The sequence below is a fragment of the Callithrix jacchus genome, chromosome 5, assembly GCF_049354715.1.
Source record: "Callithrix jacchus isolate 240 chromosome 5, calJac240_pri, whole genome shotgun sequence".
Taxonomy (NCBI): Eukaryota; Metazoa; Chordata; class Mammalia; order Primates; family Cebidae; genus Callithrix; species Callithrix jacchus.
Window position 1 is genome coordinate 22,101,354 of NC_133506.1, and position 25,337 is coordinate 22,126,690.

At 41.4% G+C, this 25,337-nt stretch overlaps 1 protein-coding gene and 1 non-coding gene across 10 annotated transcripts in view; one reads left to right on the plus strand and one right to left on the minus strand.

Annotated features, from left to right (window-relative positions):
- MACROD2 (mono-ADP ribosylhydrolase 2) overlaps nucleotides 1-25,337 on the plus strand; it is a 2,068,485-nt gene that overhangs the window by 1,025,182 nt on the left and 1,017,966 nt on the right. The gene's annotated exons all lie outside the window — the stretch shown is intronic.
- Nucleotides 12,738-12,842, minus strand: LOC118154292 (U6 spliceosomal RNA). Its single transcript, XR_004744169.1, has one exon. It is a non-coding gene; the product is annotated as a U6 spliceosomal RNA (small nuclear RNA).

Here is a 25,337-nt window from a genome sequence, read left to right on the forward strand (position 1 = left end):
AAGAGGTGCAGGTTCTTAAGAAACTGAAACTCTACTGAGAAAGATGGATGCACACGCAGATAACTGTATTACTAGGCAGAAATAATTTAAGTATGAAAGGCTCTTTGGCGCTGAGCAGGACTGTTTCCCCCTGACATAAGAGGGAGAATCAACATAAACCATAGACATGCAGCTTATTTAGTAAAATGCATGTATTTAAAGTGGATGATATGACAGGACTGGAGCCAGTCTAGTTCATTTATTTTTTAAAATAAACTGTGCCTATTATTACCTTATTAAAGAAGTACATATTACTTCTAAAAGGTTTATATAGTTTGCATCATGGTTAGATGGATTTTTTTCCTTTACTGTGGGTTTAGTGGAGGAGGAGTTGGGAAGCTTGAGTAAAAGCCTTGATCTGCCAGAAAATGTAGCAGTTATATGTAATTGGCTGTCTTAACCCAGAGAAACAGGAGAACCTGTGGGGTTCAGCATGGTGGACGTTGGTGAAACAATGATCATATATAAGGCAGCTGGATCTTGCTGCAAATGCTGCTTGCACAGCTCCAGACAAAACAAGGTGCTTTGTCACAGGAAAAAGCCAACAATTGTATCCCATTCCCTGCATCCTGGTCTAGTTATGGTAAGTGTCCACCCAGATCACGGGGGACAGCCTAGGTCACACTTATCTTGGCTCTCCAAATACTCCACCAAGACTAGTTTTAAAATATGCCCCTTAAGTTGATCCATCCCCAAAGAAGCCTAAAACATATAGGGTTTTTGGCAAATTCTGTCATCATGACATTGTATAAGATTTATAAAGCCCTCCTGAAGATGGCTGTGGGATTATGGAAGTTCCTTGGGTGCCTTCTGGCCCCTCTGATCAACTTTTCACACTAATGAGGAAATAGGGGAAGGAAACCCCTCATCACCCCAGGTGTGTGTCTTCTCATACTTGTTCTTCTGGACTCAGAGGACAGAAGTCTGATTATAGGAATTATTCATTTTTAAAAATTTCTATAAAGAGCACTTTTTGTTTATCTGAGCAAAACTATAGCATGAGACTAAATATCCCTCTTGGGTATTTGTTATAATGAAGCCACACTCCCCCCGACCAACCCCAATTTTTAGAAATTTATTGAAATGGAAGATAAACTCAAGAAAACCCCTTCCCACTTATTTTTTTTTCCATAATTTTTTCCAGCCTTTGAAACACAGAGGCCTCTCCCCACCTCCTATTTTTCTTACACTGAATGCATTGTTTCAACTTAGTTATGGATTATTTTCTGAAAATTTCTCTCCTGACTTCCAGCTAATTTTCAATACAGAAGCGAGTGCTTTTCTTCTCTCTTCTTTCCCAGGCATATAAAGTGTCTAGTTCTTGCGTTATTGGCAAGATTATGTTTCCTTTGTTGTCTTAACCTCAACTTTATAAAAACAGCTCACTTCGTGCTTTTACTCCATGATTGGAGAGTTCAAACATTTATAAATCCAAAAATAAAATGTTGCCCTACAGAAATTCACCTCTTGAATTTGAGCAGTGTTGAGGGGTATACCATCATGACAGTCAGCAATGGCAAAAGCCAAAGTTAAAAGAAAAAGAAAGTTTTTTGAAATGTGAGCTTTGAATTATTTGTCAGACTAAATAAATAGCATTACCCTATCTTCTCTACCTTATACAGAACTACATTTTAGAAAATCAGCACAGCTGAAAGTATAATGCACCATGGCACCACTTAGGTAGTTATACATTATTTGAACACATTTCTTAAAATGCCCGCTAAGCCACTTTTATCTCTTCGGCTATAGCAGAGACACACAGCAGTAGAAAGCACCTAAATAGTTTCACGTTATTCTTTACTTGAAACATGAATTACAGCACCAAGATCACTATAGTCATGGTGGGTGCTCTTAAAACAAATGTACAGTTCAGGTCATTTAATTTTATGGTTATAGAAAATGCAGCCAGAAAAGAACAAGTAACTTAAACAGTGATTAGCATTAAGTCTACTTGTGTCAACACAAGATTTGAGGACAGAATGAATCTTCTGTTTATTTTCTGGGCATTTCTTAAAACTGTGTTTGTTCCTATTAATCCATGAAATACCCATTAGTTTATGTACCCCCTGTTTTTAATATTTGTAGCTTAGCAACACAAAGGCAGTAAAAATATAATAATAAACAAGCAAGTAGATTAACTTAGTGTTGTTTGTTTTGTTTTGTTTTGAAATGAGCGTCAGTGAATCCAGTGCTGTATCTGCCAATGTCTTGCTTGTATCAGGAACTCTTAGAACAAGTTCACACCTAACAGCACTATGAGTTGGAAATGCTTATTTAGCTGTGTTTCTCCCAAGTTTCTTCTCCGGAGTCACTCAGCGAACCTGGCTTTACTTGACTTATTTTAGAGTGGCATCCTCAAATATAAAGCTGGAAAGGAGCCATGCTGCCTGATGCTAGTGACAAGTTGTTCCTTGTGTGGCAGACAAATCCAAAAATGGATTAATGTATTAATGTTCAAGCCAGGCCCTTTCACCTCTACTCTCTCATGAGAAGTGACAGAGAAGTAAGTGTGGCTTGTCCATAGACCTCCCGACTGCTCTGCCACTTTTGAGTTGACACTACTTCCTGATCTGAGACAGTCTGTCATTTAGGGTCAGTCAGTAGTTCTCCCATGGATTTCCATTGCTATGGATTTCCTCTGTGGTGGGAGGAAGAGAGGGAAAGAGAGAAGGGAAGGATTGGGGTGGGATAGGGAGTACAAAGAGAGAGAGAGAATCTATTTTACTAAATGTCATCGGTGCCTTTTTAATTGGTATTTTCAGATCACAATGACTTTCCTATATTAATGCTTAAACCCTGTCCTTATTATCCATTCCATCTGTATCATATTCATACCTGTGAGGCTCAGTGATGAGAAATGGCCACAGTACTCTTTGTTCTCCCAGGTTCTTTTTGCCATTTTTCCTGGCCATGGTCTCATCAAAGCATTTGGAACATGTGCAGCTGCAGTCTTCCGGGAGGGAACAGATATTGTACTCACAGAGCCAGTACCTGGTGTCTCCACTCTGTCATGACTTAGTCCTTCACCTCTCTCCATATTCAGCCGTGTGGGTTGTGTTGAATTAACTGTCCTTTCTGCAGGATGAGGTCCTAATGTGTTTAAGCTAATCATGGTTTCCCATCCCTTGGGTCATGGTGTTTGGCTCAGAGTTGGTCATATGTTTTTAGCAAGGGAGCCTCAGGGCTCTCTGTGGCCTTTCCAACTCTAGCCTCTACCTCTTGTTATGAATGAAGACTCACTGGGCGCTGTGTGCTCTTGGCGCTCATGTGACCCAGAAGACAACAGCATTAGGCAGATACAGCAGAAGTCACAGAGGGGAGATGCAAAGAAATGGGCTGCTTTGGTTGCTTCCCACGCCACCTGTGGGTGTTTCAGTCACATGTGATAGTAAATCCCTTTTATTAAAGGCTGATTGAGTTGGGTTTTTCTTATTTGTCACCCAGATGAACCCCAAAGAGTCACAAAAACCTGATTGAATTTACAAATATTTCATCATTAATTCTGAATTGGGAGGTGGGAACTAAACAAGGAAAATATCAATTATGGCAAACCATCATAAACAGTGAAGGACACTAACAATAACCCAGAAGACCTCAAAGACCCCTGAAGTTTTGCATCAAGTCAGCCAGATTTCTCCTTTATCTGAGCGGAAGAAAAATGATCTGCATCATGGCTGTTTGTTTTAACTTAAAAAGAGTGAGGAAATGAACATCCAGCCGCAAACTACAGTAAACAGCTCATTCAAGCAAATTACCCAGAACAAAAGAAACACCTCTGACATAATTTTGGGGTCCAAGCATGAAGATAACAGGGTGCTCAGCAGAGACCCAGAACCCCTGTAACAAGAGCCCCGTAGTTCTAATAGCATTTGGAGCCGATGGAAAAAGAGTATACTTTTAAACTGTGATACAGTTGGTGCTGAAGTCTCTTTACCCTTGATTTTTTTTTCCCTTCTGAATAGGAAAGCAGAGCTAGCTCTGTCATATTGAGCCGGTTGGTAATGGGCTCTGCCAGGCGTGGAGGAGATAAAAGCCACCACCTGCCTCACCCACGCTCCCCCTACCCCATTTCCCGGTCTCCAGTTGTCTGTGCAGCTGCCGACAGCCGGTCATTGTTCCTCCCCAGAGCTGCCTGGGAGCTCGGCCGTCCCAGTCTCAGAAGCACAATTGCCGTTCGAATGCAGCTCCTGGGTGGGTTTCCTGTGCACCTTGGCCGTGACCCCTTGGAGGGCTGTATGCCTACAAGTTGAGCGAAGCCTGAGCAGACACGGCTTAAGTGGCTGCCATGTGCCAGGGCCTGTGAAGAGAAGAGCACAGGCCAGTGCTACAGAGAGGGAAAAGGGTTTGAGCAAAAACTAAAGAGAAAGCACATATAAGAATATCCGGTGGGCCTGTATTGGTTTTTTGGCTGTCGAGGGTCTACTTGTCTTACTTGCTGAGTAGAACCCCTCTTGTCGAGTATTTCTCCCAGGCCTGGCCAGTGAGAGCATTGCATTCCCTCCTGGCAACTGTGATTGGGTCAGAGATGGGCACGAGACTTAGCTGGATGAAACCCCGGAGCCTCGTTGCACAGACCTAGTTTTGAGAAATGAGGGAGATTCTCTTCTTTCTTTCTACTTTGAGAGGAGAATGTATAAAAAGGAATAGTAGGAAGTAAGCATTTTGTGGCCAATATATTCTTGCTTGTTGGGCGTGGTAGACACTGCGATAAGCACCTCAGACCCCCCTCCTCCCCGCACCGTTAGGAATAAAGGACTTGTTCCCCAGCAGCTGGGAGTGAGGCTGATGACAGTCCTCAGCTTTTAGCTCCTTTGAGGTTTGCCTCACTGAAGAGATCCATCTTGCCCAAGGCCATGCCACCTTTTCGGCGTAATCCACATCCATGTAGGGGTATAACGGCTTGACCATTTTGCTGCTATTCAGGACAGCTCTGGAAGGTCAACCCATCTTCAGCGTTCCTTCCCGGGTCCCCTGAAAGTTCCCTTGAGGTTGCACTGCAGCTCCCTCTGCCCAATCCTGCTTCTGTCCCTTCCATTCCAAGGCAGTGGATCCCAAGAGCCCTCCCTAATAAAGCTCCTGCCGGTTAACCTGCCTTCTAGGGAGCACAGCGTACACCACCAAGATAAATCACTTGTAATTTTTCCTAGCGGTGGAGCTTAGTGACTGAAGTGGAGGAGGATCACTCTGAGCAGAAGGACAAATAAACTGAAGCATGACTTAAGAAGATGATGCAAATCACCACATTCCTTCTGCCTGTAGCTCAGGATCCAAACACCAATGAAGGCCATGGCCATGCGCCTCTCCTTTTAGGCCATATGGCAGTCAGTGTGCATTGACTGTTCAACAAATTGACCGCTTTTTTTTTTTTGGTTTTATGCAGGCACAATCTGAAAGCCAGTTCTGCTGTGAACATCAAATACCTTTTAATGATGCTTGACATAAAAACCACCATATAGTCTCATTTTTCCCCTGGTTGTCTGATGTGAAGCATCTTTTAAAGGAAGTTTATGGTAGTTACCTTTATAATGGCATAACTCTTACCAGGTTTAAAATTAAAATGTTATCACAAGTGGCATTTCCCATCCCATTTCAAATGTAGAGCACGGCGAGAATTCTCAGGAAATTAAAATATTGCCTTTAAAGCCCTGCTTTTATGGTGATGTGAAGGAAATTGCAGCACACTCGCATTTATCCAACTATCAAGATTTTTTATAGTCTAAAATATTTGCCAACATTTTCCCCATGTGAAATCTATTATACACAATGATTAAAAACAAACATCATGTGCACTGTATGTTGGAGATGCTTTTAATAACTTGGAATCAGAGTAAATGATCACCAGGGCTCAGACTTAATACGGGTTGAAAGGACACCCTTAAAATCATGACAGTGGCCTTGTATTAAGCTTGTGGTTTACATGTTTTTTCTTTACTGCCTTGCTAAAATAATAATTAAACTCTAAACAGGCGTTCCTCCAGTTAATCAATTCTGTGTGAGTGTATGTGTGCAGTGCATATTCACACATTCCATATTGCTTCTGAAACATAATTTTATGTTTGTAAAAAAAAAAAACCAGAAATCTAAGTTACCTCAGTGCTATTATATAATCCATAACAGATTTGCCAACCCAAAAGCCCAATTCTATCATAAGACTTAAATTCATATATTTTATAAAATATAGGATGTTGATGTTGTCACAAATGTTTTTGATGAGATTCCACCTTCTACAAACCCAGTTTTGATTGTACTCTTTTGTAATAATTTAGTATAATGTTGGTCTCTCCAAAAGCACCTATTGATTTTTAAGTCCCACTACATAGCACCATACGGCGTGTTGAGGTGCCACTTGAATCTTTTTAGAATGGATCAGGATGTCCCCCAAATCTGAGAAGCTGTAATAATCTCAATAGTATAAATACTATAACTTGTAACACTATTAGAGAAATGTTTCATAATGTAGACTTCTTTTACAGTAATGTAGTTTTGGAACTTTTAATCTTTTTTAATTTTAGAGTTTTTTTTTTTTAAGTTTCATTTAACATTTGGCTTCTTCAGAGGAACTTCAACCAAAGTTTAAATTACAGATTTATTATTCAAGAGTCACAAAATTCTATGACTATACAAGAAACTTATCTAATTGAACTTTCAAAGTATAGTTTCATAAGTGTATATCCTTTATACATCTAAAGTTATTAATACTTAAAACTGCACTGTGACTTTTCAGCACCACAGAAGTCTGGCTGTTAAATTCTTTTCTACATTTTCAATATTTTAACTGTCATTTTTTGTGTGTTTTGTTTTTTTGTAGTACCCCTAGCACACAATTTTCCCAGTAAGTACAAGCATGTAAAATATAATTTCCTTTCCAGTTCATGTTCTATACACTAATTGTGAAAGTCACTGTAGTTAGTGACAAATTTAATCTTCAATAATTGGAAGAAGGCAACATGGGTTGAGATTACAGGATGTAATTGTTGAGTTCTAGGTATCTTCAAGTTTTTAAAACAAAGGTCCAGAAACTGATGTTCATAAAACAGGTCAGCCCCTCACTGAACCAGTTCTATTGTGTTGATAAATTTCTTGTTAGAAGTATGGCAGGCAAAACAAAATACTTCTAGAAAAACATGTGCTTTAGCAGCAAGATGGTTATTTGAGCATATAGCTTCCCTTTTGGGAGTCCTTGAATAGGCTATGTTGAGTTGAAAGGAGCCAAGATCATAAACCATACATAAAGGGCTCTGAGCACAGGTTTAGAGAACGGAAGCTTCTTGGAACCATTTTCTATTTGGCAGAAACAAACCCTGACTCAGCCTTTTCGTTTTTCCACATTAAGTACACTGAATTCTCTGCCTCATCCAAGCTGTGGAACTTTCTGAAAAAACCTCTAGTTGAAGTCTTTTTCTTTTATGTCTGCAAGAATTAAAGGTCACAGACTCTTGTTTCTAGACAACAAGGACAGTTCACTTTCTGGGTGCTAATGAAAATCTTTCTATCTTGAATACTTCCTGAGAATATTTAGTATTATAACAGTCATGACAAGAAATGATGAAAATACAATCACATGCTATTAAGAGTTCTGAAAACTAGAACTCTTTCTGGCCTGAACCATGCAAAGAAAGCTCATGGAATAGTCATTTTCTGGGCTCCGTTCTTTAGAACTCTTTTCCCCCAAGCTAGTTGCTATGTGTCAGCCTGGGTATTGTGGTAACAAAAGGGATTAGAGGGGTCCACAAGCTTGGCTGGTGACTGGATCCTGTAGCATTGGGAAGTGGATGGAAGAAAAGGGTGGAGGGCAGCAAGGTGTGTTGTATCACTTCTCGGTCTAGATGACACCTCAAAGTCCTTTGCTTCTTTCTGCAGCTGTCCTGGGCTTCAGAATGCTGGCTCTCCTTTTCTGTTCTGATACAGTCAACCCTGATATGGTTTGGAGGGGATGTTTGTCCCCTCCAAATCTCATGTTGAAATGTGATCGCAATGTTGGAGGCAGGGCCTAGTGGGAGGTGTTTGGGCCGCTGAGGCAGATCCCTCAAGATGGCTTGGTGCCCTCCCCACAGTAATGAGTGAGTTTTGCTCTGTTCCTTCACACAAGAGTTGGTTGTTTGAAAGAGCCTGGCACTTCCTCTCTCTCTCTTGCTGCCTCTCTTGCCATGTATATTAGTTTCTTTTCACGTTGCTGATAAAGACATACCCGAAACTGGGAACCAAGAAAGGTTTCATTGGAGTTACAGTTCCACAGAAACTGGGAACCAAGAAAGGTTTAATTGGAGTTACAGTTCCACAGGGATGGGGAGGCCTCCAGGGTCTTCTTACATGGTGGCGGCAAGGGAAAGTGAGGAAGAAGCAAAAGCGGAAACCCCTGATAAACCCGTCAGACTTATTCACTATCACAAGAATAGCACAGGAAAGATCAGCCCCCATGACTCAATTTTCTCCCACAACATGTGGGAATTCTGCGAGATACAATTCAAGTTGAGATTTTGGTGGGGTTACAGCCAAACCATATCATGCTGCCTCTGGCCCCTCCAAATCTCATGTCCTCACATTTTAAAACCAATCATGTCTTATCAGCAGTTCTCCAAAGTCTTAATTCAGCATTAACCCCAAAGTCCACAGCCCAAAGTCTCATCTGAAACAAGGCAAGTCCCTTCGGCCTATGAGCCTGGAAAATCAGAAGCAGGTTAGTTACTTCCTAGATTCAGTGGAGTCACAGGTATTGGGTAAATACAGTCATTCCAAATGGGAGAAATTGGCTGAAACAAAAGGTTACTGAGCCTATGTAAGTTCAAAATCCAGCGGGGCAGTCAAATATTAAAGCTCTGAAACGATCTCCTTTGACTCCAGGTCTCACATACAGGTCACATTGATGCAAGATCTGGGTTCCCATGGTCTTGGGCAGCTCCACCTCTGTGATTTTGCAGGGTACAGCCTTCCTCTCAGCTGCCTTCACAGGCTGGCATTGAGTGTCTCAGGCTTTTCCAGGTGCACAGTGCAGGCTGTGAGTGGATCTTCCATTCTGGGGACTGAAGGATGATGGCTCGCTTCTCACAGCTCCACTAGTTGGTGCTCCAGTAGGACTCTGTGCGGGGGCTCCAACCCCACATTTTCCTTCTGCACTGCCCTAACAGAGGTTCTCCATTAGGGCCCCACCCCTGTAGCAAGCTTGCCTGGGCATCCAGGCATTTCTGTACATCTTCTGAGATCTAGGCAGAGATTTCCAAACTTCGGTTCTTGACTTCTGTGCACCTGCAGGCTCAACACCATGTGGAAGCTGCCAGGGCTTGGGGTTCCCATTCTGAAGCCACAGCCCAAGCTTTATGTTGGCCCCTTTTAGTCGTGGTTGGACCAGCTGGATATAGGGCACCAAGTCCCTGGACTGCTCAGAGCACAGGGACCCTGGGCCCAGTGCATGAAACCACTTTTTCCTCCTGAGCTCTGCACCTGTGATGGGAGAGGCTGTCAGAAAATTCTTTGACATGGCCTGGAGACATTTTGCTAGTGGTCTTGGGATTAACATTTGGCTTCTTGCTACTTATGCACATCTCTGCAGCTGGCTTAAATTTCTCCCCAGAAAATGGTTTTTCCTTTTCTATTGCATAGTCAAGCTCCAAATTTTCCAAACTTTTATGCTCCGCTTCGCTTATAAAACGGAATGCCGTTAGTAACATTCAAGTTGTCTCTTGAATGCTTTGCTGCTTAGAAATTTCTCCCCCCAGATACCCTAAATTATCTCTCTCAGTTCCAATTTCCACAGATCTCTAGGTAGGAGCAAAATGCTGCCAGTCTCTTCATTAAAACATAACAAGAGTCACCTTTGCTCTAGTTCCAAACAAGTTCCTCATCTCCATCTGAGAGCACCTCAGCCTGAATTTCATTGTTCATATTGCTCTCAGCATTTTGGGCAAAGCCATTCAACAAGTCTCTAGGAAGTTTCAAACTTTCCCACATTTTCCTGTCTTCTTCCGAGCCCTCCAAACTGTTCCAACCTCTGCCTGCTACCCAGTTCCAAAGTTGCTTCCACATCTTCAAGTATCTTTTTGGCAATGCCCCACTTTACTGGTACCAATTTACTGTATTAGTCAGGTTTCTCTTAGAGGGACAGAACTAATAGGTTATATATATGTGTGTGTGTCATATATATATTTCATATATATATATATATGAAAGGGGGAGTTTATTAAGTCTTAACTTACAGGATCACCAGGTCTCACAATAGACTATCTGCAAGCTGAGGAACAAGGAGAGCCAGTTTGAGTCCTAAAACTGAAGAACTTAGAGTCTGATGTTCGAGGGCAGGAAGCATCCAGCATGGAAGAAAGATGTAGGCTGGGATGCTAGGCCCATCTCTCTTTTTCATGTGTTTCTGCCTGCTTTATATTTTCTGGAAGCTGATTAGATGGTGCCCACCAGATTAAGAGTGACTCAAATGTTAATCTCTCTTGGCAATACCCCCACAGACACCAGGGATCAATACTTTGTATCCCTTAATCCAATCAATTTAACACTCAGTATTAACCATCACACCATGTGACATGCCTGTTCCTTCTTCACGTTCCACCATGAGTAAAAGCTTCCCGAGGCCTCCCTTGAAGCTGAGCAGATGACAATGTAATGCTTGTACAGCCTGCAGAATCACTGACCAAATTTACCTCTTTTCCTTATAAATTACCCAATTCCAAATATTCTTTATAGCATCACAAAATAGACTAATACAGACTCCTTGCTGGGTTTGCTGTCCTTTAAGCCAGGAGGTATAATGGCACTATTATTACAGTTTTCCCTTCTGCCTCTGAACACGAAAACACACACACACATAGACACACATTCACATGTGCACACACACGCACACACACAGTTTTCTTAGAAGAAGAAAATATTTAATTCTCATTATGACCTAAAGCTTTACAACAACACAAAGTTATGAACTTCTGTGGTGTAAGAACATTATATCATTTAGTCATTGAAATAACCCCTTTTATGAGTCAAAAACAAACCAAACAAAATTTAAAACCCCAAAATGCAAAGAAGATGAGCAATTGTTGATAGTCCAGAAGCTGGTGGGGGGCATGTTTGTCTAACTACAAAGCCTTTTTCCACTACACCCCTGCTGACCCACATGGGAAGCAGAGAGATGATGACAAACAAAAATAAACAGAGATTTCTGTATTTACTGAAGCCTGGAGAAGTTGGCACCAACCTGTGGCCTCCTTTCTACTCTTCACTAACAGACACTTTCCTTTTTTAAGGCTCAAGGGTGGAGTTCTTTAAACCTTTTTATTACTTCATAGTCCGGTTCATACTGTGTCTTCTAGAGCGTAATGGTACAGTTAGCTGAGGGTGTATTACTAATAAAAGAAAAAATGAAGGGGAGAAGAGGAAAAGCAAAGTTAGAGACCATTTGACTATTCTTGAATAAGATTGACAAACACTTTCTGTAAAGGGCCAAGAATAAATATTTTAATTTTTGTGCACCAAGAGGTAAAATTGAGGATATTGTGTAGGTGCTGATACAGCAAGTGAGAAAACAAATTCTTACAAAAGTTTCATTGATGAAATTAAAAATAATAATAATTGAATATAATACGTAAAAGATTAACTACTAAATAAGAAGAAAGTTATTCTAGTAATGAAAAGGATGAAATTATTTTTGGGTGGGTAACATTTTGCTTAATTGTAGTTTGAAATTAGTTTTCTGTGTCATCAAATTGATTGCAAATGCATATTGATAAAAATAATCCTTAGCTTCTGTGTTATACAGAGATAGGAGGCTGGATTTGACCTGCAGGCCGTGGTTTGCCTACCTCTGCCACAAAATCTCATGTGGATATTTACATCTCATGGAATCTAGGAAAATCCACTACTACATTCTCTTGATTTCCCAAGTCCTCACCTAGAAGGTCATCTTAAGGGAGGACTTACTGAATTTTTTCCTGGGATACCTCTATCTGTACTTTAAAGATTATAGATAAATGGCTTGAGACACAAGGAGAGAGGAGAGTTAGAAACTGTCTCAGTGAAATTTCTGTAAGATCTATCTGAAAAAGTTTATATGAGTTTTGAAAATAACTCTGTGTTGTGATCATATTTGTTTCCTGAAGGCTGTCTTCAATAAAACCAAAGTCAAAAGAAGGTTCACCATATTGCTAAGTAAAGGAAGCCTGTTTGGAAAAGCTGCATATTGTCTGATACCAACTGCAGTCATGAGCTGCTTAAACATTGAGATATGTCCTGAGAAACATGTTGTTAGGCAATTTCATCGACATGTGAACAACATAGAGTGACTTATGCAAACCTACATGGTAGAGCCTATTACACACCTAGGCTACGTTGGTATAGTCTATTGCTCCTAGGCTACAAACCTGTGTCTGTTACTATACTAAGTAGTGTAGGCAAATACAACACAAGGCTAAGGATTTGTAGATCTAAACATATGTAAACCTAGAAAATATCTAGTAAAAATATAGTATTCTAATCTTATATCACCCCCATTGTCATATATGCAGTCTGATGTTGACTGAAGAGGTGTAATATAGCACATGGCTCTATATGACAGGCTGGAAAAGGAAAAACTATTGGAGACTATATGTGTGTGTGTGTGTGTGTGTGTGTGTGTGTGTGTGTATGTATATGTAAAATATATTATATATTTATAAATTATATTATAAATATATGATATATATATATTTTATATATGCATGTTTTTTCCCATGGAATGCTTCACAAGTTTCCATGTCATTCCTATGCAGGCCATGCTAATATTTTCTCTATCATTTCAATTTTAGTATATGTGTTGCTGAAGCAAGCACTAGAGACAATATAAATATCAGAAGTTGCCAGGCATTGGGCAGGGATGACACAGAAATTTGTGAAACATTTCATAAAAAATGTCATATATATAGAAATAATAAATATATAGAGAGTTTTCTATATATATAAACTATATATAGTTATATATATAAGTTATATATATAGTTTATATAGTTTCTCTATAACTATATATATAACATATATATAGGTTTTCTATGTATAGTTAGAAATATATGTATAGTTATATGTATATATATAGACATATAACTATGTCTATATATAGTTATATATAGACATATAACTATGTCTATATATAGTTATATCTATAGTTTCTATATATAGAAAACCTATATATATATATATAAAAACTCTATATATAGAAAACTATATATATTCTCTGTAGTTTTAATCATATATATATATATAATTCTATGTGACACTCTGGAAAAGAAAAAACTATAGAGAATATATATATATATATATATATATATATATATATATATATATGCCACAGTTCTATACCTATCTTGCAGTTACTTTTATAAGAACTTGGAGGATGTGTACTGCCCAGGTCTGGCTTCAGTTCCATCAGGTACATTCCAGTCTCATTATGCCATTGTTTACTAGAAAGTGGCATGGAGTATTAAGAAGGCAGCTCTAGAAGGAAAAGCCCTAGGCTGGAATAGGCTCAGAACCTCTATAACTGGAAATATTAGCTCATTCAAATATGAGTTTTAAATGAGGATTTATGTCTTCAGAAAACTCTGAGAGGCTTACTTGGGCCACCATTCATAGATCTCTCCTATGGAAAAAGGTTGAGAGCTACATATCCTCCAGCCCTCATTCCTGGCTCTAGATGTGTCTTCCCAAAGAGAGCATCCTTTCCTAATCACATAGAAGCAGTATGGGTTAGGCTAGCATCACTCCCTGTTCATGACGCAATGTATTAGTCTGTTCTCATACTGCTAATAAAGACATACTTGAGATTGGGCAATTTATAATGGATTCATGGTTCTACATGGCTGAGGAGGCCTCATATTCATGGCAGAAGGCAAAGGAGAAGCAAAGGTATGTCTTACATGGTGGCTGGCAAGAGGGTGTGTGCAGGAGGACTCCCCTTTATAAAACAATCAGATCTCGTGAAACTTATTCGCTATCAAGAAAACAGCATGGGAAAGACCTGTCTCCGTGATTAAATTACTTCCCATTGGTTCCCTCCCATGACATGTGGGAATTATGGGAGCTGCAATTCAAGATGAGATTTGGGTGGGAACAAAGCCAAATCATATCACCCAAGGAACATGTCAATGATCATTTCTCACACATTTTTACCGAAGCACACAGGCTGAACTGCATGGACTGTGGTGTCTTCATTGGTCAAATGGGGATAACTGTACTACTACCTTGGAAGCCTCCTGTGAGGATTACCTGATTTAACATGTGAGTGTTCAATAAGTATAAGCAGGTCCTCTCCTACTCATAGCCTAGAATTTTCACAATGATTAAAGAAGCATGTAAATTGGACGTCATAAGTCCTCAATAGTGGATACCTTTATTGCTGATAAAATGCAATTAGATTTATCTTTCCCACCCTATGTCATTCTGGTCCAAAGAGCAAGAACTCTGTAGAACTAAGTTTAGTATCAAAAGAGATTTATTGAAGGTATGCCATATTTTAGGCCTTAAAAAAATACTACTATTCATTACTTAATCCTTAAAATTTTTCTTTGAAGTTAATAGTCTCCATCCAGATGAGAGAATTAAGTAGCTTTAAAATCAGGAATTTTAACAGGAATGACAAGAAGGAAGAGGAGGAGAAGAAAAAAAAGAGGAAGGGGAAGAAGAAGGAAATTAATATGTATTCTTAGAGTAACCTTTTTTTTTAATTAATTGGGTTCATTTGAGTATATACCTAATTTCTGAATGATTTGTAGGGTTTCAAATGGTGTTAGCAAATATATTTAAACATCATAATCAAAAACGTGTCTTAAAACATGCGAATTTTTAAGTGATTATATTGCATTTTATATTCATATCATTTTAAAATAAAATTTTAATGTTCAAAAACATATTTTTCTCTAAACAAATGAATAATACAAAGTTAACTTCTTTATAATTCTATACCTATCCTGTGGTTACTATAGATTACGACTGATACAAAAAAATTTTCCATGCTACTATTTAACACAAGAATTGGAACAGACTATTGAACTAGTTTTAACAGATTTAGTGCTGTAGATATTTTGTTGAAAAATGATTTCCATCGATCAAGAGATTGCTTTTCCCTCAAGGGAAAAGAGCCCCTGTCTAAGGTACCAACCTCCTCATAAATAGATTTTGTAGGGAGTTCTTATTTCCTCCCATGAGGATGGCATGCAGGTTTGAATTACGATTCTTTACCAGAAGGAGATTTCTTATCATTAGCTATACACAAAACGCTCAGAACATGATATCCTGAGTGTGGTGACTTTCTAATCTTGGGTTTTTTGTTTGTTTACAAACTTGGGACTTTCAAGAAAAATATAATTACGTGAAGAGTAGTTTTTCACAGTGGGTGTATTATTTTCACCATAAAAAATTATCCATATTACTACATCTTAGAAAATTTGAGAATTACATTTTATACTTTTTATTGCATATCAGTTTAAAAGTTCTTGTTAATGTGTGAGAGAGACGGGATTGTGTGTATGTTTGTGTAATCTCTGTGAGATAACTATCATTATTCTTTCTTATCAGATAAGGAAATTGAGATTCAGAGAGATTTTTTTTGTGTGTATTTATGTGTAAATACATGCTTTCATGTGTGTGTTTATATATGTATATATGTGCGTGTATATAATTTGCATTGGGAAAATAGTGGATTATATTTACGTAATAATGTTAAAAGTTGTTTCCTCTGGATAGTTGATATTTCAGAGGAACAGTCATATAAATTTGTTTAAAAATCAATGTGTAGCTATGTAAAAAAGAATAACTTACAAGCCTTTCTGTCAGTGGGAATTAACTTTGGGTATTGAAAAGGTTGCATCCTGTATTGTACCTTTGGTTAAATTAGCAAAAGCTACTCTAGCGGCATGGTTTGGCAAGTAAAAATTAGCTTTGTGCAGATTCAGAGAAATAGCGAAAGGTGTCCTCCTCGGAGCTGGGACATGGTGGTGTAGTTGAGAACCCAGTTAGGCACAGTCTGGACGTGGAAGTGTGGACTGGAGGTGGTCGCATTTTGTATGTAGGCAATTTTATGCATTGCACAGACTACAGAACCTCATGGGAAGGCCCACAGGTGACAACTGTGTGGAGTGTGTTTGTGTAGGGGAGGGGTATGAGAATGGCTGGCTGGGTGTTAAAGGCAGAAAGAATTGGCAGTGTCACACCTTGTACACCCAGCTCTTGTGAGAACCAGGCAAGTAACACAAATGAGTGACTGCAGGAAACACCTCTAGCAGACCTCTTTGAATCTTCTTGGCCCAGCCTTACTCTTGCCACTGATGTGGAGAGCAGTGTGCATGGGATCTGACCAGCCTCACATGAGTACAACCCCACAGGCTGGAAATCCTCATCTCACTTTCTATGGCAAGTGCGTCTCTAACCCCACCATTGGGATACCTAGAAGTCACCCAGCACTCATGTGTGCATAACCCAGCTTGTGCCAAATGAATGACAAAGAATTGATGCCTGTAGTGCCACCCTTGATTACTGGGGCCAGGATTTGTTGGAGAAGTGCTCCCCCTTTGCATTTTCTGGGTGGACACTTCTAAGACACATTCCAGAAGATTCCTTTAAATACCCTGAGAAACTGAGCAGCAGTCACCCATGGCAGTGGCCAATCCCAGAGCACAGCCTTGAGCAGCTTTTCCCTCCTTTGCTGTTTCACCACCTGTCACTTCCCAGATGAGCCACTGTGGGCATTCTTTGACTCTGTTCCTTTAGGGTGACACATTAAATCAGTGACCTAGACCAGGCCTGTGGCTCTAGCAGGTTGCTGCCAGACACATCTAGTGTTGCTAGATTGTGATTCTTCCAGGCAAGCCATCAATCCAGAATTTTGCATGATCTGATTTGTAAACATTAGCGTTTTTTAAAAGCATTTTGCTGGACAAACAAAACACAACTGCAAACCAGATTTTGCTTCTGGGTGCCAGTTTGTGATCTCTGCACTATTTGAGTGGAAAAAGCCTTATCTGAAATGGACTCTGTTTTCTGAATTTAAAGTCATGAATTCTTCCTTTCAGGGAAATCAGACTGCAGTCCTCCTGAGGGCAGAGTGCATGGCTGTTTTCCCCAACAATCGTATAGGCCTTAATAAACACTGTGTTCAATGAATCAGTACAAGGTTCCAATATTATCAGTGTAGGTCTTAGGTAGTGTGCACCTCTTTGCTTCAGAGGAGGCAGCTCTGATGATCTCCTGAAGTTTGTTGGCCAGTCCCGAAAGCCTGAGCAGTGTCACATTCCTAAATAGGTCTATTCTTAGGAATAAAGCTGCTGCTTAGTATTGTAAATTGGAAAAGGAAAAAAGTGGCGGGGCGGGGACGGGGGTGGAGGACAGATGAAAATTATTTACCTACTCCTTTCCCAGTCCTCAGGCTCTTGATACACCAGCCAATAGATCTACATGATCATTTCTGATAATTTTAATAACCCGAATGGGCTGATTATCTATTCCAAAGATCTGTACAGTAGGGTTTCTCTATTTCTGCACTGTGGACATTTTGGGCTGGATAATTCTTTAGTCTGGAGTAGGGAGGGGCTGGGGTGCTGCCCTGTGCATTGTAGGGTGTTTAGTGGCATCCCTGGCCTCTACACACCGGGTGCCATTGGCAGCTCCCAAACAAAACTGTCCCCAAATCTTGCCAAATGTCTTCCTGGGGTAGGGGAAAACATCCATCCCCCCCAAGCCATTGAGAGCCACTTCCTGTATGGTCATGCATTAATGAGAGGCAGAAAAAGGGAAAGCCTGGATCGTGAAGATAAATTCTGTGGTGCCACCGTCTAGTGGTATATGTTTGCAGTGTTCTGTTTGTATGCTCCTCTGTTATAAGGAATCAAGCCTCACAAGAAGAGTGTGCGACTAAAGTATTATTACTTAGCTGGCAAAGAATTTATAACCCCAAAGTTACACTTTGGTAGACTAGTATTTCCTGAACAGTCCTCCAAGGGGGAGCATTAATTAGTTCTCTGAAAACAAAAGCTTCCCTGGTCCCTTGCCTCTGAATGTACACAAACATATTAAAGGTCCTTGGGTATCAGTGGTAAATAAACCGCATTTACCATTGTTTAAGGTTAAATAAAGTTCTTCAAGGAAATGAGATCCTTTTCTAATACCCATTCAACCCCTTTTGTTTTCAACAATTTGGGAAGTTGATGAATAGCATATAAACCATTCCCTCAAAATGTAAGGATTTCTAGCTGTTCTCTTATAGATTTCCACACTAATTTAAGATGTGTACACTAGCATCTTATTACTAGAGTTAGATTTAACTGGGACCCACAACTTTACTTGAGAATAATGTTTTGTGTTTGTAAATGATACACACACACACACACACACACACACACACACACTACTGCCTGTTCCTATTCAATAGCCATGAGTAGACTTACGGACTTACTTAACTCATCTGACTCTTAATCAATGGATCATTTGCCTGCATCCAAATGTGCTTCTGAGTATTTACTTATTTATGTATTTATTTTTTTATTATTATTGTTTCTAAATAGACTCAGGGAACTCTGCCAGTTGTTGCAGGAGCTTCATACATATCAATAAGAGAAAATGATCTAGCACAATTGCATGGGCCAGACCAATAAGAACATGCCCATACGCCTTCAGAGCCAAGCTCATCACCTTGCTAGGGCACTCAGTCTGGAGGCGGCCTGGCCTACACAGAAGTGGATGTCTTAGTGGAAACCAGGCTCAGAGTCAAGTGCAGCCCAGAGAGCCAGGGAGAATGTTCTCCAGCAAGCTCATCTTTACATGATAATAACAAGACTTAATTAAAAACCACTGGTATTTTCTCTATTTGTTTCCTAGGCAGAAAGCTCAAATACCAGACTGTCTGGTTCAAAATTGAACACCTGGCAACCCTAATGATTTAGTTTACACAGTGATTTATATTGTGTGGCAGATTCAGAAATGTGTGGCGTCAGTGGGGGTAGGAGTGGGAGAATGCAGAAAGACTCAGGAGAAGAAGACGTTTTCTTTTATTTCTATATGTTTAATTGGGTTAAAAAATGCTTCTCAGGAAGAGGAAGTGTTTTCACCTATTATTCCATTTTACTATATGCCTGTCCATCTCTTTTTTTCTTATTATGTTTCTGCTTTTTGCCTTCAATGCTAATTTCCACAGCTTTAACAGATTCTGTTCTCTACGGGATTTGATTTTGGTGTTCCTGACATGGGGCTCTGTACTAAGTCTGAAACAGCTACCATGTTTCAATCACTGTGGCAATATGAGGGTGTGATCTGGGGCCAAATGGCTGTTTGAATTGCAACTCTGCTGTTTCTCAGCTGTGTAGATGAGACACTTAACCGATTTTTGCCTTAATTTACTCAGTCATAAAATGTGGTGGTGGTGGTGTTGGGGAAATAATATCTATTTTCGAAAAAAGTTTAGGCTGGGCACAGTGGCTCATGCCTGTAAATCCCAGCACTTTGGAAGGCTAAGGTGAGAGGATTGCTGGAGCCCAGAAGTTGGTACCAGCTTGGGCAACAGTGAGTCTCTGTCTCTAATTGAAAAAAAGAAGAAAAAATAAAATATTTTGCTGTGAGAGTGAATGGGCCCACCCCTAATATGTGTGGATTTCAGGATAAGAGTATAAATGGAGCCTGTATACTCTGTCTAAATATTCCAAAATTATAAACTAACCCAACAAGTTGCTCAGTAAACTATGTGCTGTCTGCCTGCCTTGACAAATGTACCTTTAACATTTAAAGGTCTGGGTTTAAATGTAGAATTCCGAGGCTCCTCAGAGTCCCATGTTGGAATGTGGTAGCCTGGGACAAATGGACCTTAGCTCTAGGCCCAGCTCTCCTCTCTTCCCAAGCCCAGCTCTTCTTCACACTGCAAGGGACTCCCAGACAGTGCATGAAGACCCTGGCCCATATATTCAGGTACATCTACATCCCTAGCAAAAGGAGGCTGAGGCCATCCTTCAGGCCTAGGGGACCTCCCCTGGAGGAAAGACCAGTGGAAGATGCCTGGAAAGGCCCTAGAAGTAGCTTCAAGGCCAGTTTGATAGAGAATTCTGGGGGGCCTGAAAACCTAGAGCCAAGCGGTGGACCTGGGCTCTGGATAGGCAAGTCCCCTTGATCCAAGGTATCACTGCAGGAGGAAGGGAAGTCAGAGGAGGGCCAGAGCTGAGCCTTCTAATGCACAAGGCTCAGAGACTTTAATGGTGGGAGGAGAGGTAGCCAAGGAACCAAGGTTAGGACTTCAGCTGGGCAATGTTGGCCGGCTGGCTCACAGGGCACGGGGAGCAAGTTCACATAAGGCAGTAGGGAAGAGGAGGAAAACGGTACGCAACCAGCGAGATCTGAGTGCAGAATTCCAGGTTTCCTCCAGAAGGCCCTCAACCTAACTCCCATGCCTCATCTCCCACATTTTTGTTTAGCTACCTCTTACAGACTCATCCTTCAGAACTTAGATGAAGCATTACCCCTCCTCCAGGAACCCCTTCCTAAATTCTTATTCTAATTCAGAAGACATGCTTTGCATTTCTGTAGTGTCTCAAGAAGTTGATTGCGCTAGACTTATTCATTGGCCAGTTTTCCTAGAAGAGTGGGTTTTAAACTTTATCATGAATTCTCCAACCACTTGGAGGGCTTATTGAAACACAGATTTCTGAGGCCCATCCCCAGAATTTCTGATTCAGAAGGACTTAGAATTTTCATATCTAATGAGTTCCCAGATGAGGCTGATATGCTGGTTTAGGGACCACATTTTGAGAACCCCCGCGGAAAGAGTTTCACAAGTCTGCGATTTATAGTGGAGGTACTAAGCTTTTCTCTTTTTTTTTTTAAGCTTTTCTCAAGTTAGTTTCTCAGAAGCACAAACCATCACCCTCCATCACTCATTATAATGAAGACCACTTCTTTTCAATTTGTGTATAAAAACTCATCTCCAAGGTTATGCCAAATGTATGAAGATGAAGAAACAATATCAGGAAAAGAGTTTATTTGTTTTTAGCCCCTTAAACAGTGCCTGATACAGATAGGCGGCACTGAATAAATGCTCATTGAATGATTACATAAAGAGGTGAATGGAAGTTCTAGGCGGGTGGATCACAAGGTCAGGAGATCAAGACCATCCTGGCCAACATGCTGAAACCCTGTCTCTATTAAAAATATAAAAAATTATGGCCAGGCGCAGTGGCTCACGCCTGTAATCCCAGCACTTTGGGAGGCCGAGGCGGGTGGATCACAAGGTCAACAGATCAAGACCATCCTGGTCAACATGGTGAAACCCCGTCTCTACTAAAAATACAAAAAACTAGCTGGGCATGGTGGCGTGTGCCTGTAATCCCAGCTACTCAGGAGGCTGAGGCAGGAGAATTGCCTGAACCCAGGAGGCAGAGGTTGCGGTGAGCCGAGATCGTGCCATTGCACTCCAGCCTGGGTAACAAGAGTGAAACTGTCTCAAAAAAAAAACAACATATATATATAAATTAGCTGGGTGTGGAGGCGTGTGCCTATAATCCTAGCTACTCAGGAGGTTGAGGCACAAGAATTGCATGAACCCAAAAGGCGGAGGTTTCAGTGAGCTGAGATTATGCCACTGCACTTCAGCCTGGTGATAGAGCGAGACTCGTCTCAAAAAACAAACAAACAAACAAACAAAAAAAAAACAAAAGGTGAAAACAGATGCCATCAATACCCTGGTCATATATCTTTGTCATTTCAGTATAGTCCAGCAGATTTCTGACTGACCACATCTGCATCTCCATGACTAAGGACTTTTCTAGAACTGTGGAAGGTCCCTTTACACAAGGCAGGCTGAATGTGCTGGGAAATTAATGTTCTCTATAGCAGTCCTCAGCCTGGGCAATACAGTGAGACCCTATCTCTACCAAAAAGTTTTAAAAAATTAGCTGGGTATAGTGGTGCATGCCTATAGTCTCAGGTACTTGGGAGACGGAGGTGGGAGGATCACTTGAGCTCAGGAGTTTGAGTTTGAGGCTTTGGTGAGCTACTTCTGGGAGTTGGAGAATAACTACCCCTGTTTAACTACCCCTTCAGTAAAAGTGTGAGGCTGCAGAAATCTGCAGCAGCACTGAGTTCTAGTTGCTCCAGCAGTCACCTGCCCAATGGCATCCTATTTTGTTTGGCATCTTTCTCTCACTACTTGTTCTCAACATCTTTGCTCAGGGCCTGTTTCTGAAGGCATTCAAACTAAGAAGGAGGACAAGGAGCATAAAGATTTTATATATATATGTATGTGTATATATATATATATATATATATATGTATGTATGTATATATGTGTGTGTGTGTGTGTGTATATATATACATATATATATATATATATAGAGAGAGAGAGAGAGAGAGTAGGAAGTATGGCAGAGACTCTAGATAATGCAGTCAGATGCCCCTGTCAAACTGACAAAAAGTGCATTAAAGGCAAAAGTAGTGTCAGCAAAACTGGAGCTGACTGTGAGTCCTCCATCTTCTGAGTCTTGCAGTTCATGATCTTCATCCCAGATCCCAGTGTCACAGGATCGTTAGGATGTTGCTTTTTTAGCCAGAAACCTCTGAGGCTGATAGTGCCTTTACCCAAATTTTACTTGGGCCTGCTGGGTTTATTTCTGCCCACTCAGCCTGTCAGGCTGCACTTGGCTAGTGCTATCAGCCAAGATCTCACACCTGTCAAGGGTGAGCCAGGCATGGAGCAGCGAAGGGTGTGTGAGGGAGCTCAGGGTCTGACCACTTTGCACAGCCAGGCTGTCGTGGGGTGGGCAGCTCCAGGTGCCAGCACAGGGGCCAGCTCTGTGGGAGGCTGCAGCTGGACCAGGCATACAGCAAGTGGCTTCCACTGTGGGTACCAGGGAATGTGGTGGCACCCAGAAGCTTGGAGATGTCAGGAGCATCAGAGCCTCAAAGAGAGTGTCACAGCCCTGGCTCAAGGGGCCCCTAGGTCTGGGATCCCCAAAGGGCCACAGCTCTTCTCTCCTAGTCGCTCGCAGTGTGGCACGTGGGGGTTGTGCTTCAGCCCTGTTTGTGTTACAGCTCTTTCAGTCTTGCCATCCGGTGGGTCAGAGTTCTTGTCCCACATTCAGGAAGAATGAGGTACGTGGACAACTGGAAGGTGAGCAAAATGGAGAGGTGCTTAATCGAGCGACAGAACAGCTTTCAGGAAACCCATAAAGGGCAGCTCCTTTCCGCAGGCAGGTCATTCTGACAAGTCCAGGAGATGTGAAGTGAGCTCATTCCCACAGCTATCTGTCCTGTCCGTGTGAATCTGGCTGAGTTCGGGGGTTTTTATGGGCTCAGAAGGGAGGAAGTGCATGCTGATTGGTCCACGAGTAGCCGTGGGCAGGCCTGGAGGGAGCATATAAGTTCTCACTCTGGGCCAAGGACTCTACCGGGAACTGGCAGCCTGGCCCTCAGGCTTTAGGCTATCCTTGGCTTGAAGGTGGGTTTCACCAGGGACCTGCCCCTTCCTGCTCAGGAACCTTTCTGCCTCCTGCCATCAACATACCATCCACGGCACCCAAGTTGTTCGTGCCCTGCACCAAGCTGCCCTCAGTGCCTCTGCTGGCCTCCCTGTCATGCTCGTTGGTACCCAAAGTCTAGAGGGGACTGAAGTGGCAGGGGGCTAGCATGTCAGCGCTGCCCCAAGTGTGCACACACTCGGCCAGGTGGCAACAGTGCCTGGGCTTAGCCATAACTTTGCTGTGAAATCAAGAGTGGGCACTGGGAGTGGGGAGAGGCCAGGGTGCAGGAGCAGGTAGAGACAGGTGGGTTTCCCAGGCCCCCAAGAGTGCAGAGATTCCTGGGTCCGGAGCTGTGGCTGGGCAGCTACAGCTGCACTCGGGAACTCAGGGCTCCTGCCCCGCCATCTTGGTAGACAGTTGGCCTCTAGCCTGTTCCTGGCCCCCGCTGGCTTCGCACGTGGCCCTGGCGCACCTACTCCTCTGCAGCCGGCATCCTCTTTGCTGCGGCCACTCCAGATGGGCCACCGCTGCCATCACCAGGTAGCTGCAGATGGAGGTAAACCTGCATGCAAATTGCCCAACACAGTAAGATTAGGGGATTCAGGGAGCTGAGAGCCAACAGATCACTTTGAGACACTTCACCCTGAACTATCCAGGACTCTCAGAGCTGCCCACATTTACTCAATAATGGGCCAATTTTTGACCTTCACTTAATGGGAAATGCACATTTAAAAAGTATGCCTTCAGCAGCTGCTGTGGAAAGCAGTTTGATAGTTCCTCAAAAAGTTAAACATAGAATTGCTCTATGATCTACCAATTTCTCCTTTTGGCATATACCTAAAAGAACTTAAAACAGGGACCCAAATGGCTACTTGTACACCAGTGTTCATGGCAGCATTACTGACAATAGCCAAAAGGTGGAAACACCCCAAATGTCCATCAACAGATGCATGGATAAGCGAAATGTAGTATATCCATATGGTAGAACATCATCAGTCTTAGAAAGCAATGAAATCCTGTAATATGCTATGCTGTGGATGAAGCTTGAAAACATTATGCTAGTGAAATAACCCAGACACAAACGGGCAAATGTTGTATGATTCCACTTACATGAGGTAACCAGAATAGGAAAATTCATAGAGACAAAAGGTAGATTACAGGTTAATAGGAGCTGGGATGAGGGAGGATGGGGTGTTATGGTTTAATAGGTACAGAGTTTCAGTACGGGGGATGAAAATGTTCTGGAAATGGGTAGTGGTGATGATTGCATAGAACCATGGATATAATCAACACCACTGGATGGTACACTTAAAAATGGCTACAGTGATACATTACATTACATATATTTTACCACAATTAAAAATGCATGTCTTCATACTAAAACAAGTATCTTAAAATGTTTACCTCTGCTGCCAAAGATGGGGGGAAAAATCAGTCCCTTACTATCCTTTCCCTTGGTGAGTTTTCAGCTGCCACACTTTCTCATTCTCTTCTCTCAAGCTGGGCCAGATCGCATGGGCAGGTAGAGGAAGGAAGACTTGATAAAAGGTGTAATTTTGTCTTGCTGTTGCTTGTCCCAGCATATGCCTTGTCCATTTTATCTGCTTATGACCCAGTTATTTGCCTGTTCTCTTTATACACTTGAGGTAACCTTGGAAATGGGCTCTAAAAACTGTGAACTGAAATGAAACGGTCTTCATGTACCCCCAATGGGATGATGATTTGTGCTTCTGATAAAGTCATTTAAGCTAAGCTAAGCCTGCATCCACTATAACTCTCTAACTTGTGAAATCTGCAGCTTCAGAATCTTCATTCATCATTTTTGTCTTCCAAGACACTAATGGA